We start from the raw sequence: 12,500 nt of genomic DNA on the forward strand, positions 1-12,500 counted from the left end.
ATTAGACTAATGATAAATGATTTCCATTACAGGAGAGTAGGTGTTAAAACTTCATGCTGATTTGTATTCGGCTTTCGCCAAGATAATCACCAACTAAGACGTAGCTTTACAGTAACCTATGCTTCTCCATCCATTTACACTTCTTTCCATCTGGTGACGTGAATCTCCTTCTGTCTGGTGTTAATAGTGTATTGCACGTCAGCACACACAACGGCTGCAACCACAGTGTGGTCACCCCATAACAACCCTCTGGATTGAGCGGAGTAGGGAACATCTCTTGGGTCTTCAAGTGGGCACCTTCCATCCTCAGTGTTTCGTCGACTAGCCCACGACACCTCAAGAGGGCTCGACAGTGACTCTGGCGTCCCAGAGTCACCCCCCTCCGTCCCCCACTCAACTCAGCCCAGCTTACTGACCTCTACTTCCCTCTTGCTGCTGAGACCTATCCACAATCTCACAATCTCTCCGCAACCCAACCATACGCGCCGACCCGTTTGACTAAGGCTGTCGAGCTCCACTGGTGGGTTAATATGCAGTTTCAGTGGCAACGGTTCCGTATGGCCTACCACCTACCACAAAACACAATATCTGCCCAACCACCCCTCATTCACGCAATATACACAGGAACGTAATGACTGTAAATACTATACAACCTATACAAATAAACCAACAGTTGCTGCTGAGACCTAACCATAATCTCACAATCTCTCCGCAACCCAACCATGTGCGCCAACCCGTTTGACTAAGGCTGTCGAGCCCCACTGGTGCGTTAATATGCAGTTTCAGTGGCAACGGTTCCGTATGGCATACCACCTAACGCAAAACACAATATCTGCCCAACCACCCGTCATTCGTGCAATATACGCAGGAACGTAATGACTGTAAATACTATACAACCTATACAAATAAACCAACAGACTCTTCAAGTTTTCAAGAAATCTACGAAACCGTAGCATGGCGGCCTGTACACAGCCAGCTAGAATCTTTCCGTCTCAACCACAGCTAGTTGCTGCTCCTTTCTGCTGCTTCAGATAAGTTCTTTACTGTGCGACGCAACTCTTGGCCACTGAATCCGACGTCTCTGAGGAACCGGGTTGTAGAGTGTGCCACAAAACCTCGACAACCCACTTCCATTGGATAAACCTGGACTCTCCATCCTCGCTGTTCTGCCTCAGTGGCCAGATGAGCATACCGCAGTTTCTTCCTCTCATATGCCTCATCTACTGCATCCTCCCATGGCACTGTTAACTCTATCAGTTGAACAATGCGTGCTGATCCAGACCACAAAACAATATCTGGTCGTAGGTAAGTGGTGGCAATCTCAGGTGGAAAAATAAGCCGTTGATCAAGATCAGCCAGCATCTTCCAGTCCCTAGCAGCTTCCAGTTGTCCTGGGCGAGAATTGGTGTTAGCACCTTTTCTTGGTGGTTGCTCGCCTGGGCGGAGGAATATTGTCTTCTGCGTGTAATGTTTTGCTAGAACAGGCGGCAACTTATTGGTCATACTACGGTTGCCTTCCAATGCTAAAGCCAGACATCGCAATACTTGGTCATGGCGCCAAGTAAACCGACCCTGGCTAAGAGCCACCTTACATCCTGTCAAAATGTGCCTTAATGTGGCAGGTGATGAACACAAAGGACAAGAGGGATATCTCCTACCCAGAGGTTTAGGTTCTGCGGTGATGGGAGAACATCATATGTTGACCTAATAAGGAAACTGATCCTACTCTCTTCCATTGACCAAAGGTCTTGCCAGCCCATTTTGCGTTGTTCCACACTCTCCCATCTCATCCACTCTCCCTGCTTGGCCTGGGAAATGGCCTTTATACATCTCATCCTCTCCTCCTGCTTTCGCACCTCGTTGACTACCAGCTTCCTCCTTTGAGCTGGGCCTGCCTTGTGCCATTTAGAAGGAGCTAAACTGAGCCCAAAACCCCCTCTTCCATGCTGTACCTGTCCCACGATATCCCCAATTGGAAGGTCAGCCTTTGCCTCTACTACAGATTTCTTTGCTGACCACTTTCTACCAGTTTTTACCACAGGGGCTGCCTCCCTTACACATTTGTCGCGTGACTCTGCTAAAGTCATTTCCAGTCTGACCTTGGCACACTTAAACTCCTCAGTTAAAGCAGAGACTGGCAGCTGCAATACTCCTTTACTATAAAGTCCCACTCTGCTGAGGCAGCGTGGAACTCCCAACCATTTCCTGATGTATGAACTTATTAACGCTTCCAGCTTATCCACTGTTGTCAAAGAAACCTCGTACACAGTCAGTGGCCACAGCAACCTTGGCAGTAGACTGAAGGGGGTGGATTGGTATCCACTGCTGCTTCAATGTATATGTAATGATTGATTATAATTAAGGTATTAATCAATATTTTTCCTTCTAAATATCAAATGAGTTGAATGACTTCTCTGGAGATTTTACTTTATTTATATAAGTTACCAGTGTGATTACTGAAATGTTCTTTTCATGTATTCTTTAATGTCTGTATTTGATATCTGAATGCAGTGCTTGCTTATTTAACCCAGCTTCCAGAAATGAAATAGGGACTTGTTTTGTGTTTGAGAAAGGTCTTCAATGTGTTAAAACATGTAGGGGTCATTGAAGCCAATAGTTTAAGGGGTCATTTCTTTGTTAAAGCCTTTCTTTCCAGTTAGACTAAAGTTTAGCTATCCTTGAGAGAAAGAACGCATTATCTTGATGTTTTGAGAGGACTCTCCTGTTTATAGCGAGAGCCCGGCCAAATCCAACCTTGGAAAAGCGGTGGTGTGTCGGTGTATGTGTTAGTCTTCTTGGTTACAGGTTAAGGAACCACTGGCATTATTGGAGATTGACTGAGTTGTTGTTCTGGACATGCTGGCGCCCAGCAACCCAAATCTGCGACCTGGAAGGTCATGACGTGCCTAACTTCAGCTGCATAATTGATGGAGATATGCTTCAGTCTATCTGTATATGTGTGGAAAATTACTGTGTTTATCTATTTCATAGCCAATGAGAATCATTCATCCTGTAAGCAATGACGTAGCTTAGACCTTGGAAATCGTATAACTGCTGTGATCTTTGTAACTGTAAGCGGGGCGGCCTACGAACTCCTGTGCGAGTATTGAAGCTGACTTCTGCTGATGAAACTGCAAACTATCTTCAGTAAATATTTTCTTAAATTTTTTAGAATTCTGACTCTGGGTCTTCATTCTTCATATCTGGTTCTGGGTCTTTAACTGTACACCCCTTACAAGAACACAGTACCTGGTAGAGCACAGCTGTTTATGCTCTTCAACCCTTCCACTGCTTGTCGTCTAACTTCTCCCACTCGAACTGTGTCCTTTAGATCCCCATCGTACCATCTCCCTAGACTCTTCACTGGCTTCTGAGAAACTGTTGGTATTGCCTCACCATTAATGAAGAATGTTTTATCTACTACCTTGCTTTAATTATTGAGATTCTCCTTGATTTAGAGGGCTTAAATTGCATTCGTGCCCATTCAATATTATCTGTTAACTTCCCCAATAACCGATTAGTGCAGGCTACCGTTGTAGTCATGGTTGTCATGTCATCCATGTATGATCTGATTGGTGGTAGTCGCATCCCAGAAGCCAATCACTCTCCTCCTACTACCCATTTTGATGCCCTAATGATTACTTCCATTGCCATGGTAAAAGCCAGTGGAGAAATGGTGCATCCTGCCATTATTCCAACCTCTAAGCATTGCCATGTAGTGCTGAATTCTGGAGTTGAGAAACTAAATTGAAAATCTCCAAAATAGGCTTTCACTAAATTTGTAATCGACATCGGTACCCTGAAAAAACCAAATGATGCCCAAAGAAGCTCATGCGGCACTGAACCATATGCATTAGCCAAATCCAGGAATGTCACGTGGAGATCCCTCCTCTCCATTTTAGCTGATTGAATTCGTTGCCAGATAACACTGAGGTGTTCTAAGCATCCTGAGAATCCTGGAATGCCCGCTTTTTGAACTGAAGTGTCAATGAAGCCATTCTTTAATAGCTAGGTTGACAATCTCTGAGCAATAATGCTGAAGAAAATCTTGCCTTCGACGTTTAATAGTGAAATAGTGCGAAACTGACTGATGCTTGTAGCATCTTTTTCTTATAGTAATTAATAATAGTAATTAAAGGAAAATAATGCTAGGAAAAAGAACAAAAACTCACTGCTACTTGTCTGGAAAGCCTCTTCACACGCTTCAATGCTGTTGACTTGCCTGCGCTCTTATCGTTATTGTAAACTTGTGTCAAAGGCGCAGTTGTTTGTAGCAAATAGCAAGCCCGCGGCACTCTAGGTAACAGCCAGCGAGTGTACTGACACCTAGAGATTAGAGAATATACACGCACCATATTCTCTCTGAAGCAAGATTCTTCCGAAATAAATAGGAGCGTTTCGTTTTCAGTCTTTTCTCTAAGGGTTCGAACCTGAGAGCTCATGCTTTCAAAGAATGTCCCAGTTTCAATTCACTTGAACATCCAGAGCACATCAAGGGCACGCGCCGTGCACAAAAAGAGTAGTCCGAAGGACGGGGTGAGGAGAGGTGGTGACATGGAGCTCAATTTCAATGGCACCCCGAAAACCTTGCCGTGACCCGGATTCGAACCGGGGTTGCTGCGGCCACAACGCAGAGTACTAACCACTATACGATCACGGCGAGCTACCGGTCTACCGGACGTGTCCCTGACTACAAAGGGGCCTTGTCATCTTTAGCTTGCAGACAAAATGGTTTCTTACCAACATAACTCTTTTCAAGGGTAATCCTGTAACAGTGACTTTTTTTCCTTTTAAAATTTTTTAAGCTAGGCCTCCAGAAGGTTACAAACTCAACGTAGTCGGCAGGATTCGAACCTGCGCGGGGAAACCCCAATGGATTTCTAGTCCATCGCCTTAACCACTCGGCCAAGGAAGAGGCAAAAGAGACTGCTTGGGGGGGGGGGGTGGAGAGAAGAAAAGAGGGAGGAAAGGGAGAAAAAGAAGAGGAGAAAAAAGGAGCAAAACGTACAATATATCAATTTTTATCTACTTTCTTATCTTCTCAACATTGTTTACACACAGTTCTGCACTTATTGCAAGGTTTGCAAATAGCATCACTTCATCACTTTAATTAAAGTATCATCACTTTAATTTCATGTCTCTTGCGGGATTCGAACCTATGCCGTGGCAATATCGCTTGCATCTTCGCTTGTTCTCTAGTCTCGTAGTGCATTCCGGAAGTACTACATGCAATGCATTGTGGGTAACGTAGTCATTTTTAACACAGGAACTCTTTTCCATATAAAACCCTACAGTAGTAACCCTGTGATTATGCAATTATGCACATGAATGCATTTAAAGCAAACGCTCTTGTAAGTAAACATATTTTGTGATGTTAACAAATCAATATTCAAATAATTAACTCAAAATGTCACATGCTACATTTAAAGCTATAACAGTATTAACAGTGTATAAATGTAAATAACTCTCCCATCATGTTTCCCCTCCTTTTTTTGTAAACTCAATTATTTGAAAGACTACATCTGTGCAGCACAAGTGAATAAAACATATTCCAAATTGAGTGTTGGGTTTTGTGAATAAATGTAAAATGATTCTGCAAGTAATTCTGGCTTTAGTTTTAACAATTACATTCAATGGTTGACACTCACTGTCCTGGTATTCAAGAGGAAATTACTTAAAAACGTGAAGACTGTTATTGGCTCCAATAAAATTATTAAACTTTATTGTAACAGACAGACAAGTAATGGTGACAGCAATTATACACTCTTCCTCCAGTCATCCAGGGTCAGTCCTGATGCTGGACAGTACCACTGCCCCTTCAGCTGGGTGTGTCCAGTCCTTTTATTTTGTCCTGTCCAAACCCCTTGCAGGTGTAGTGGTACTTTTCGTTTGTCAGCCTCTTCTGTGGCGGTTCCCCCTTTGACACTAGCTCCTCATCCTCATGGGCAGCTTTTTTCAGCTATTGGAACATGTCTCAATAAACGTAAACTATTAGAGATTGCAATGAATCTATCATATATATAAAATCAGATACAAATAGGATTGGTATGAATAATAATGCTTTGTTATTAACAAAATGTTATGATAATAATTATGACCGCCGCTACATCTTGTAATAATAATGAGAAAAGAAGGAGAAAATGCATATTAAATTATGTCATAAATTATTTTTTAATTAAATACTGATTGGGCCAACAAGTTGCACACTCTTGCCAGGATTTGCACCTGGAGTCTCCCACCCAAAGGATGGACGTGTTACTATTACACCACAAGAGTTGTTTTTTTTGTTTGTTTTTTGAAATAGTTGCATCAGCAACTATCCTATGTATTTTGTTTTTTGAAAATAGTTGCAACAGCAACTAATTTTTTTTTTTTCTATTTGCAACAGCAAACATACTTTTTTCTACTTTATTTTCTTGCTTGTTTTTTCTTTGCAGATGGTTTGAACAGTGAATGTGAACATTTTCTTAAAATAAATAAAACATATTATTAAAAATATTTATAAAAAAGAATGTATTAGGTGCATTTACAAAGAGCTTCTCCACTCCTCAAGGGTCTGTCCAGATGCAGGGCAGTACCATTTGCCACGTACCTGTGAGTGTCCAGTTTGCTTTGATTTAGGTTGACCACACAGCTTACACTCATAGTGGTAGCTCTCTTTTGCCTTTCTCATCTTTGGGGGCTCACCTTTCCTCAGTCGCTCCTGGTTCTCAAGGGCTGCCTTGCGTAATCGCCATTCACGCTGGCGATTAAAGGGATCTAGTGCTTGGTGAGGGAACCTAGGTTGGTCGGGACAGTAGGAGGTGGATGAACAGCCCTGGGTGGATGCTGAGGGTGGTGGTTGGGTGGCAGGCCAGCCCTGGATGGATGCTGAGGGTGGTGGGTGGGTTGCAGACCAGCCCTAGGTGGATGCTGAGGTTGGTGGGTGGGTTGCAGACCAGCCCTGGGTGGATGCTGAGGGTGGTGGGTGGGTTGCAGACCAGCCCTGGTTGGAGGACCAGCCCCGGGTGGATGCTGAGGGTGGTGGGTGGGTTGCAGACCAGCCCTGGTTGGAGAACCAGCCCTGGGTGGATGCTGAGGGTGGTGGGTGGGTTGCAGACCAGCCCTGGTTGGAGGACCAGCCCTGGGTGGATGCTGAGGGTGGTGGGTGGGTTGCAGACCAGCCCTGGTTGGAGGACCAGCCCTGGGTGGATGCTGAGGGTGGTGGTTGGGTGGCAGGCCAGCCCTGGATGGATGCTGAGGGTGTGGGTGGGTTGTAGACCAGCCCTGGGTGGATGCTGAGGTTGGTGGGTGGGTTGCAGACCAGCCCTGGGTGGATGCTGAGGGTTGTGGGTGGGTGGAGGACCAAACATGAGAGTGTGCCAGGGGTGCCTGGTAAGAAGACCAGCTCTGGTAGTGTGTTGGGGATGGCTTGTAGGCAGAGGACCAGCCCTCCATACAGCTGTTTTGAGAGGAAGCAGCATCGTGTTTGGCAATAGCTGCGTCTCCCCCACCTGTCTGTGGAATAGCAGGTGTTCTGGAACTGTGTCGCTGGCGGATTTTTGCCTCGCCCTCACGGTTCTCAGGCTCCTGGAACTCCAAAAGAGTGTGTCCATGCTGAACTGGCTGTGATGGTAGGTCACGAACCTCCAGGAGGGATTTTTTAGCCACGGCAATCTGCTGTGGAAGCTGCACACCCTGAAGTAAAGAACCCCGTTCAGTTCTCTTTTGGCAATCATGCAGCCTGCAGAGACAGAAAACAAAACACACACAAGAGTTTTTCAGAACATTTTTCAGTGTGTTAATTGTTAAAAATTTTGTTCAAATATGCAATTCAATCAATTAATGAAGATATTAAAGATGAACTCACCAGGAGGACACAGTGGTGTTGTTTATGTTTACCAGTACCAGGTCACTCCTGTCCATGATCTCTCTGCAGTCCTCAACTAGCTGCTTGATGTGAGAGTATGCCATGACAATAGACTGGGGTATGGCAAATGTCCTCCCTTTATTGTCCTTTGGCCTATTTCTGGCTTCCTTGTACTCTTTGTACAGCTTGAGAGCAACACACTCTGAAATTCTGTTTTGGTCTGGTCTGTGAGCAGCCTGACCATGGACCATGAACAATCTGCAAATAGATGACCAGATCACATAGTGCTCATTATATATGCATGTTCACATATTGACATAAATACATTGATACAAATACTAAAGAATATAGCTATATGAGATGTGGATACCTCTCAGCTGCTTGCCGGCCTGGAGCAGAGCCACTGCGCTTTCTTGAAGCCCTCCAAGGTCCTGGCAACGTTGTTTTTTTTGCTCTTGAGGGTGTATCTGGTGGGGGTCTGGTCAAAGACACTTAGATGTGAGTATAACCTCAAAATCTCTGCCACTTCAGCATTGGAGAGTTTTGTTATAGTTCGGTTAAGCCCAACCAGGTAACCTGCCAAGGCATCAACTGCCTCCCATCCAGGAATCCCTCTGGCATCACACCTAGTGTCCTGTTACAAGAATTGAACCAATAAACACCATAAAATTTTAAACATCTGGTACAAGAGCAAATATAAAGAAGCCCACATTTCTGATGGTGAAACATTATCCACTTTACCGTAGCTGGAGTGACGAGCACACTCTCCTCAAATGGGGTGAGGACGGGACTTGCGGAGGCATCTCTCTCATCAAATCGGGTGAGGACGGGCCCAGAAGAGGCATTACTCTCCTCCAATGGGGAGTAGATGGGCCCAGCAGAGGCATTACTCTCCTCTAATGGGGAGTAGATGGGCCCAGCAGAGGCATCACTCTCCTCCAATGGGGACCTGGGATCTGGCCAGGGCCTAGGGCCTAGGGCCACCGCTTCCAAATTGCTGAGGTGATTAATAAAAGTATACACAGAATAAAGAATAAATAAAGAATAAACAATCTTTTACATTTTTTGTGTCTCTTCTACATTAAAAATGAACTGTTTATTAGTTTTAAAATATTTTTTTGATGTCTGATATACTCTTGATATAATATTACCTGCAATGTGAGGTCATGAGCCTGTGGTACGGTCACATCAGGACATTCGTCCTCGAGGACTTCATCCAAGATCTCAGGCAGGATGTACCTCACCAATACCAATCTGCTGGCTCATAAGATCTCCTCTGTTGGACTGTACCAGAAGATATTCTACAGCAATACGCTCTCCTGCAATAAGTATTCACCAAGGGAAAAATTATTGTTTACTTGCCTACCATGTCACAATATAGGTCTGATCATCATCAACAGCAGACTTTTCTTACCGTTAGGTTTCCCAGGGGGGATAAACTCTGGAAGAAGAGGTTTTCCCAACACTTTGTTGCTGAGCGTATTCACATTGGACATCAAACGAATGTTATTCTTGTGTTGTTGTTGCATCTCCACCCGGATGAGACAAAAAACAGGATCACTGATTACAACAAATTAAAACAATATTATGTCAACATTCAATAGCAAAATATACCATATGTGTGTGAGGTTTTAACATGCCTGGAATGAAAGCAAACTGGTGCTTATGAAAGCTTTCCAGAGAGGAGGACCCTCTGCTGCATCTTAGCACATCCAGTGTCTTCTCTCCTTTCTCCAGCCCTGACCCAATGTTTGTGTAAAGCTGCACTCCTGGTGGATCCTGAATGCAGGCAAGGTGCTTTTGCTGTACCTCCCACACTTGAGACATGCGTTCATGGTTTATAAGGTGCAGCCCAGTGCCGTCCACAAGGTGCCACATGGAGTCAAGAAGACTTTTGATGAGGGCACGAGTCTCCTCCACTCCACGGGTTTTCCTGCGGCAGTGCTTGGCTAGCTCTTTAGAGCTGATGCTCGCCAACACCTGGGCATCTGTTGGCTCGTGGCCCTGATGCTTTTGCCTCAGCTCTGACCGCTTCGCCTCTTTCAGATGACAGATGTCCTGGTAATCCCATTCAAAAATGCAACTCGACAATTTGGAGCAACGTACCGTACAGTGGATGGTGTTCTGTGGTGAGACCGTTGGTGAATCGCCTCATAAAGTGGAACACATCCAACCGCACAGTGGACGTCCATGGCCGAAACCAATGGAGAACTGGGCTCACTCCTGTGTAAAAGCATTTTTTGGTTTGTATTGTCACCAACTGCCTTAATTTGGCAAAAAAAACATCAACACAAATTACAGGAAACCCACCTCTGTCACTGCAACAGTCTCTATCCACATAGATAGCAGCTGGCTGTGGCTCACCAGCATCCCTGTACCGTTGAACGATCACAAGTCATCCAGCCCAGCCCCCTCGCCGGTTGTGAGGACCGAGTTGAGGACCTGACCATACTCGTTCCCCACATTGGACATCCATGTTGCCGTGTTCTCAATCCCCCCAGCAAGTTTTTTGGTAACCTGTTATAACAAAAGTATATACATCATTAGCATATGTATTCTTATCAAACCCTAAAAGAACAAATGAGCTCAAGCTTATATAGGTTTACATTTACCTTAGTGGAATCAAGCTTCAGAATTCTGCCAAACTTTGAAGTGGTGACACCTTTGAGTTCATCAAGGTGACCGACAACATCGTTGGCATGCACTGTCTCGAACCACTGGGCCAGGGGCAAGGGAGAGAAGGGTGGTGGTGGTGGGGGATAAACAGCCTGGGACTGCTTCAGGCAGGATCTCTTGTGAATTTCACAATCTGTGAAATAGTCACAGGATCTCCTAGCCCACTCCTCACTGTGTGCCTCTTGAAAGGCCTGCTGCAGGTAACTGGAGCTATTCCCTGCTGTTCTAGGACGCAAAAGTGTCACACATTTTCTGTCCAGTGCCAAATGTGTAGTCAACACAGCAGGGAATTTGTTGCGGTTTAGAGGGGTCAAGTTGCTTTAAAATGTCACTACTCCAAGGACAGACAGGTTGTTTGCACTGGCTGCACCTTGGGTAATCTCCCCCTATTAAATAGTACTTGCTATCCACATCAATGACCTCTCTGACCTTGGTGTAAATGCCAGAGTGGTGCATCTTTCGGTTGCACAGAGTGCATTTCAGAGGGATGCCCCACATACGCATTGGTGCCCAGGAACATCCTCTGTCGAAAGTAATCATGTGGGTTTGGAGGTGCCACAGATCTGATTGGGCTTGGGGGGGTGGTGCCAATTCTCCCTGACATTCTGTCTCAGCTGCCAACTTGCGTCATAGAGGATGTGGGCAATCCACTCCCGATCACCTAGCTTGATGACCCGGAGGAACGGCTTTGGCAAAAACCTGGCCCGCCTTACCTCTGGAAAGCACAGAGGGACTGGGAGCCCTGGTGCTGCTGGAGGAGGAGCAGAAGCAGGAGAAGGAAGAAGTGGTGTGCCACTCTGAGTCGCTGGTGCCATCTCAGATAGTGTGGAAGGGCTAGGAGCAGGAGCAACTTGGAGACAGATGGTTGGTGTCGTCTCTTGGGCTGTGAGGCAGACTGGAGCTGGAGCATCTCGGGGAGAGACGATTGGTGTCGGTGTCATCTCTTGGGCTGGGGTAGTGGAGGGACGGGCTGAAGGGGTTAGAGGAGAAATGTTTGGGAGGTCTGTGGGAGATTTTGAGACATGACACTTCTCAAGGTGCTCTGATAACCTGACAGCACCCATGGCCTTTGTGCCGCAGTGCTCACACTGCTCCTGGACATGGAAGTCTGACAGGTGCTGAGTAAACTGGTCAAAGAGCACTTCCTGAGCACAAAGGGAGCATGTCATGGTATTATCACCGCTCCCTGTCTGCTGTGGACCTGCTGCGGTCCCTGTCTGTTGTGGACCTGCTGCGGTCCCTGTCTGTTGTGGACCTGCTGCGGTCCTTGTCTGCTGTGGACCTGCTGCGGTCCCTGTCTGCTGTGGACCTGCTGCGGTGCTTGTCTGCTGTGGACCTGCTGAGGTCCCTGTCTGCTGTCCTGACTGAGGGAAACAATATTTAGTATTTACTGTCTATATCCTCTTATCCTCTAAATCACACAAAACTCTGCATCAAAACAGTGATTTGGAGAATCAAGCACAACGAAGAACCAGCCATGGGAAACAGCTGTAGAGGAAGCATTTGTCAGCATCTTTGTCTCATATCATATGTTTAAGGATTCAATGACATTACTTACATCATGGTAGCCACATTTGCAGGGGATCTTTTTCTCAAAAATGTCTTTTTTTCTGACCGTTAGGCCAAATGCAGGGGTCAGGGGACAATTCTTTATCCTCTCTAACACTGCCTTCCTACGTCTGCTCCCAGGTCTCTGGCCAGTGGAAAATTTATATTTCCCCTGGGCAAACAGCATCATGACGCCGGTCCAGAATGAATCTGGCTTTCCTTCCTTTGGCATCTCTATAGGACAAGAGGCAGTCATTAGGCTGTTGTAGGCAACATGTAGGTCTACATGCACAGACAGACAGACAGATAGATAGGAAATTAAGCAACTACAATATAAGGTTGTATGTTTTTTTCCACAGTCTCAACTAATTTGGTCAGGAATATTTCAAGTCTTAAGTTTCTGAGACACTGTTTCATTTATATTGTT

At 45.5% G+C, this 12,500-nt stretch overlaps 1 non-coding gene across 1 annotated transcript; it reads right to left on the reverse strand.

Moving 5' to 3' along the window:
* Positions 1-4,588: 4,588 nt before the first annotated feature.
* Positions 4,589-4,660, reverse strand: trnah-gug (transfer RNA histidin (anticodon GUG)). The gene has a single exon. It is a non-coding gene; the product is annotated as a tRNA-His (tRNA).
* Between the last annotated feature and the right edge of the window lie 7,840 nt (positions 4,661-12,500).

The sequence above is a fragment of the Siphateles boraxobius genome, unplaced genomic scaffold, assembly GCF_051911475.1.
Source record: "Siphateles boraxobius isolate OS27281-9 unplaced genomic scaffold, OSU_SipBor_1 51, whole genome shotgun sequence".
NCBI lineage: Eukaryota > Metazoa > Chordata > Actinopteri > Cypriniformes > Leuciscidae > Siphateles > Siphateles boraxobius.